The sequence below is a fragment of the Lolium perenne genome, chromosome 1 (assembly GCF_019359855.2).
Source record: "Lolium perenne isolate Kyuss_39 chromosome 1, Kyuss_2.0, whole genome shotgun sequence".
Taxonomy (NCBI): Eukaryota; Viridiplantae; Streptophyta; class Magnoliopsida; order Poales; family Poaceae; genus Lolium; species Lolium perenne.
In genome coordinates this window covers 249,402,487-249,409,073 of record NC_067244.2, presented here as the reverse complement: position 1 = coordinate 249,409,073, position 6,587 = coordinate 249,402,487, and positions in this window count along the sequence as shown.

Genomic DNA, 6,587 nt, shown 5'->3' with positions numbered 1-6,587 from the left:
CTTATTCTAACAGACAACACATGGACAACACATAAAACCTTCCTGTTTATTTTCCACTGTGACTTGGAGAAAACTTTTCAGACCATCAATGTACTCGTCACTGCGTCGGTCAACGTATATCCATTGTCGGCTCATCTGCATTATACAATTAAGTATATCAAAAAATACTACAGAAAATCATGACTAGTGAAGCGATGTACATCGACACATACATTTTATCAGTGACGGATGAAAGGATAAAATTATTAACCTCGATCGAGAAGGGAAAAAAAAAGAGGAGAAAGATTAAGTGTGCCTCGAGCACTTCACATCATATTTGCATTGTGTGAACTCAAGTGAAACATGATTTGAGTCATTTCATCAAACACCTCTTGTGCATAAGAAGAGAAAGCCAACCAACATACACCTCTTGTGCTTGGAAGGGAAAAAACTAAGTGTGGCGCACAACCTTAAGCAGGGCTGGGGTATATATAGAGATGGACCTGTAGTCCCGGTTAATGATACCAACCGAGCCTAAAGGTGATCGCACCCACCGTATCTCCTTTAGTCCTGATTGGTATGACCAACAGAGAATGGTCCCGATCTAACCGGGACTAAATCTTGCCGCGCGTTCTAGCCGTTGAAACCGGGACTATTGATGAATCAAATAGCGGCGGGGACTAATGCTCGTTGCAGCTTCGCACGAAAGACCTATTTTCTACTAGTGCTTATTTAGATTTTGTGTTTGTAAAATGGACTTTAGGTTAATTCCGCATTCGTATAAACCAAAACTGTAATTATTTTTAAAACGGCGACATCTTGGTCATTAAACACTTGAGATAGTCCCATCGGGTTCCATCGGTACAATCGGTATTAGAATTATAACATAAGCACTTGAAAATAAAAGTATTTGTTATTCATTAGACTGAAGTCGTCCACATCCCGTACAAATTTTGAATCGATTTGGATATAATTTGTTTGTTTAGATAGTTCTTTCCCTTTTATCTAGTACTAGTACACCATTTTTTTGACACACGCTAGTACACACTTCGTATCTATCTTCTGCATCTACACTACTTAAAAAGAATGAATATGTTCCCTATTCTGCCCACCTCTTACTACATCAAAACCTTCGTCGTCGCGATGGTCGACCTTCCGTTCGCCCGCATGCGTCTACATGGCCAGTCTCACCTATCGCATAGACATCGCACTCCTTTCGTCGAGCGGTCGTGCCCCGTTCGCTCTTCCCTACCTTGACGACCCCCATCCAACCCTAGCCGCCTCTGCCTCTCCCCACGCGATATGGTTCCTCCACCCCGCGCGACCCCCATCCCGTGCGACGGTGGCGGCACTGTTGGGCGCCGCGGCTCACGAGGTTGCTGGTGAATGTGACGGTGGAGCGGAGCCTATGGCCGGTGCACGTCATGATGGGCATTGATGCCACCGTGGCCAACTTCGCGCGCGCCGCCGTCGCTGCCTACATCGTCGAGGGACGTAGGCCGCCGCTCCCCGCCGACGCCAACGACATAGACGCGGCCGCACGGTTCGAGCTGCATCTCTCCAAGTATTCTCCCGACGGTAAGAGAACCTCGTTCGATTTCTGAAACTATCCACTGTATCTATCGCTCTCGCTGATGATGGATTCTTCGTTTCTTGTGCAGCGCTGAACCCTGACGAGAAGGTGCTCTATCCGAAGTGGAAACATACGATGGATTCGTGCAATTGAGGTACACATACGATGCACAAGCTTCTTCTAAATTGATGTTTCTTGTGGTTTATATCTGACAACTCCGTGTGATACGATTTTTAGAAGTTTGTTCCTCTTACTTTTCTGTAGGTTGTTGCTGAGATGGCTGCGATTTGATTTGGCTTTGTCAAAGGATGTGTTTACCTAGTGTTTTAATTCTTTGCACTTGTTGTCAAATTTTCTGACGTTCTTAAAGTAATGCAAAGTCTCAGCATAGTAATGCTGAAGTTTCTTCTGACTTACAAGTGCTGATTTTCATAACATAGTTGATCTCGTCATCATATAAATCAAGCTCTAATATCTTAGTCTTTCCTTTAATGTAAATCACATGTGTGTAAGGGTGTAAAACAAAATAAAAAAAACATGAAAAAATACAACTCTCAGTATTTTTGATGTGTTCCATTTGTACATCTAGAGTGGCTTACTGGTGGAGAGTGTTTAGCTCTAATGCACGAGGTAATGGTGACAAAGTAGCTCAAGAGTTAAATCAAATCTCTGTGAAGGGTCTCATTAATAGTATGTACTCTCAATTCTCATAATATGTTTGATAACCTACTCTGTCTATATATGTCTAAATAGCTATTCTCACACATTGCTTCTGATATGACGCTTAGACCATTGGGCCACTTTGCTGAAGCAACCAATGTTCCTAATTATACCAATATATCCGGGGGAGTATGTCGAGCAAGATCTCTCGGTTATTAATCTGAAAGGGAATGTTGCCTTAGCCTTATTCTGCTCTTCATCTTCCTAATTTGAATCAGATGAACAGAGCAAGGTAAACAAAATTTCTAAACTGTTGGATGTTATTATTCTGGTCCTCCTACTTTTATTAGCTGATAGATTAACTGCAGACTCATACCACATAACGTCAAGGATGCTGACTACCATAGCCACACTTGCCGCGTCTATCAAGATGCTCGCCACCAGTCATGGTCGGACTCGCCGTGTTCTGAGCAGCACACACGACGAAGTCATGTCCTGTGCTTCACCACAACAAACTTTATTTAACATAACTTTATAGTGGAAATCTGAAGGTCACATTGCAGAGGGATCACGAAGATGAGCGAAAGAACATGCTCGTGTACAAGCAGTGGCGAAGCTTGGGCTGAAAGAAAAGGCCAGAACTAGCCTATTTTTTCAGATCTAGGGGGCAAATGGTGTTTTTATAGGGTCTTCCTTCGTTAGAAGCCCATGGGCTGGGGGGGAGCGGAGGCCCCCTGACTTAGCCATAGCTCCCCCAGTGGGGAGCTCCTATGCCGCTTTAAGCGGGAGCGAGCCTCCCTCCCGCCTGAAGCAGCTCGTTTGTGGGCCTCCCTGCTGCAGCACAATAAAAGGTAGTCCCTCTTTTTTCATTTTTTTTTTCTGTTATCTGTTTTTTGTTTTAAGGCATTTTAAATCTGAAGTTTTAGAGAACTGAATTTATTTTTGAACAAAATTTATTTGAACAAATTTTTCGAACAAAACATATATTTGAACAAATTTTGAATTCTTGCAAATTTCAAATTCTAACAAAATTCAAATTCGAACAAATTTCAAACATGAACATTTTTTAAATCTGAACAAAACGGAACAAAATTCAAAATCGAAAAAATTAAAAACCAAAAAGTTTAAAACAAAAGAATTTTACATCGAACAAAAAATATATTTGAACAAAATTTATTTTTGAACAAATTTTGAATTTGAACAAATTTCAAATTCTAACAAATTTCAAATTCGAACAAATTTCAAACATGAACATTTTTTAAATCTGAACAAATTTTGGAATCAGTAAAACCAAAATAGCAAAAAAAACCATAAAAGAAATCATCCAAAAACTCAAAAAACCTGAGAAACCCCGAAAAAAAACGAAAAAACAAACTAAAACAGTACGTCCTAAGCGCTAATGGGCCGGCCCACCCAATCCGTCGCTTGAGCGGGAGCGAATCGCTCCCACAATAAGCGGCGAATAGGGATTGCGTCCCCAGTGTGTACAAGCTGTTCCTCATCATGGAGCTGGGAATTCTGTATTTCCTAGCTTCTCATTTGAAGATTCATGGTGTGTGAAACTATGGTTGATGGGATGACATCTGTACATTGAACAGGTTGACGTGATCTCACTTGATGAAGCTGCAAAATTTCTCCTTGGAGAAGGCCATGAGGAGTCCAATACGAGAAGTTAGTACTCACGTTACCTCTATTTAGTTCTACAGCTGTATGAGTATGGGTACTGATAAAAAAGAAAGCTAATTTTATTTCCTCTATTGGTGATACAACTAATGTCAGGAGATTGCATTGCCAATATGTTGTCTTCATTAAAGCTCATTGAGAAGGTAGGCTGTAATAAAATTACTTACAAGCCGGCTGCACTTGAATGACAAGCGATGTTTCTAAATCTGTTCTTGAATCTTGTCAGTCAGACACAAGTATCCACAAGTTGTGGAAGCCTGTATTACGGTGGTAATTTGATTGGTTTAATCCAAATATTTATTAGTTGATAATAAATGTTCTGGTCTTATTTTGATGGGGTCAGAATGGTAGGGATTCCAACTAATACTTGCATAGGAACATGAATGTACCATTTCTACTATCTCCTCGTAACATCTATGCACTTCCTATTAATTGTTTGCATAACCAATTCTTCTTAAACCATTTGTACTATGAAACTCTGGTGCCCACGGCCTGAGCCGCATGAATCTCCGGCCATGGAGTTAAAGTTTTTAGGAACTTCTTTTGATTTAATTCGTAGACTATTTATCTCGAAATATGTTCCTTTATACATGTGGAGAACCTGAAGAATTGGAACATAATACCCGGTATGCAAGTAGTTCAGTTACTAAATGAACAATGTTAGCAAATCATCATGTAGAACGGCAAGCGCATGAGAGTTTCACTCCTTTAGTAAAAGATATCTAGGTAGCTCGAGAGTAGAATGATGTACAGGTAGATTACGATTATCAGTTTAGGACCATGCTATTCTGATAAATTTCAGGGTCAGAGTATAAGTTGAGTATAAGAACTCTCCTCTGCCATCACCAATGTGCATGGTGATGCGGTAAACATAATACTGATGAGAGCATCTCCAGCCGCGTCCCCCAAAGCGTCCCCCAAACCGCGCCGGATTGAGTGTTTAGGGGACGTATTTCGTTGGTGCCGCGTTTGGGGGACGTCGCTTCCCAGTCGCGTCCCCCAAACGCCGCCCCCAAACATTAAAAATAATTTAAATAGATAGAATAAAACTCTTTACTAATATTCAAATCGGTTCAACATAAACAAATTACATATAAAACTTCGAAAAAACATAATTAAATTACATATAAATTATTTTAAACTACTACTTCTTCTTCTTCGATGATGGCCCCGCCTCGTCGTCGTCATCACGGTGGCGCTTCCTGCTCGTCACCTCTTCCGAAGAGGCGGTGTCGGCCGACGCGTCGGAGTCCTCCTCGTTGTCGCCGGTGCTCGCCGGCTGCGCCTTGGCCTTGGCCTTGGTGGCCTTGGCCTTCGCGTCCGCCTCCGCCTTCGCACGGGCCACCGCCGCCTCCTCTGACCCTTCTTCCTCCGCGTCCTCCTCCACGCCCAGCCATTCCTCCGCGCTGTCAAGTGGCGAGAGGGAATCGTCGCCGCCGCTGGGCGTCCCAGCTTTGTCCCACCAATGGCGCCATCCAGCAGGCTTTCCCTCGCTAGAGGTGTCGGACGGGAGCTCGGAGATGTAGCTCATCGTCGCTGGAGGTGAAGATCCAAAATCGCCGACGTACGGGTCTTATTGAGCGCGGATGAACGGCGGCGCAGAAGTCGAAAAGAGCAGCGGTTGCTCTTCCGAGGAGTCCCGACTCCATTCCGGCGGTTGCCGCGTCGTCGACGCGGTTGCCAATGCGACGGTTCCGCTTCCCGGCAACTTCATCGTCGCTACGTAGGCGGCGGCTGAGCGTCCGAGCCGCTGACACGTCGGGCCCACGTCGGTTCGCCTTACTTTTCGTTGTGTCCGGCGTGCCCGGAGCGTCCCCTGTGGGACGGGGACGGGCTCGGGGCGCCGGACACCGTATCGGGCCGCGCCGGATAAAAATGGGATTTGGGGGACGCGGCTGGAACAGTTTTTTGGTCCGGCGCACCCCAAATTGCTTTGGGGGACGCGGCTGAAGATGCTCTGAGCCTAATATTATCTAGATTACTAGATAGATATGATATCATTAACTCGCTTTTTTGGTACCATAGCAATGCACGTTGTGAAGTCGTAGTCACATGTTTTTCTTGGAGACATGCCAAGACAATCTTGGAGATACAATCATAGTAAGCTGAGTCATAAAAGGATAAAAGGGAAGTGCATATGATATTGAATAAGTGTTTTTTTATCAAACTATATTTTAGTCAAAAAAATTGGAAATGTTTTATGGCTATCTTTGTCTATAAACATAATTTTCATGTGTATCTGTTTACGTGTGTGGCCAGAACAAAATTGAGCGGGTCATCTCAACACACGTCGTTCAATAAAATTAAGATGGCAACCATGTTTCACCTAATTTTTCTTTAGCTTGCATGTGGTGAAGAGGTTTGAGGAAGCTAAAATTACCATCTGCGCCACCCGCCAGCCGGAGTTTTTTACCCCATCCATTATTGAAGATTTGGCAAGTCCATTTTCTATGTTTGACATAGAAGAGGGTTGTCTCCGCATATTTATGAATATTAAAGTGTTGTTTGGACTAATCAAAAAAATATTCCTTCAGTTATACATGTGTTTGCAGCATCCACGTTTGGTGAGACAATAATACATCGAAAAGTAGAGGTTGTTAGTTGATAGTTACGATTGTCCAGAACACAAGTGTGAGACTTACCGTTGAAGAAAAACAAGAAGACCTAGAACTTGCGATCACACAGATGCAAC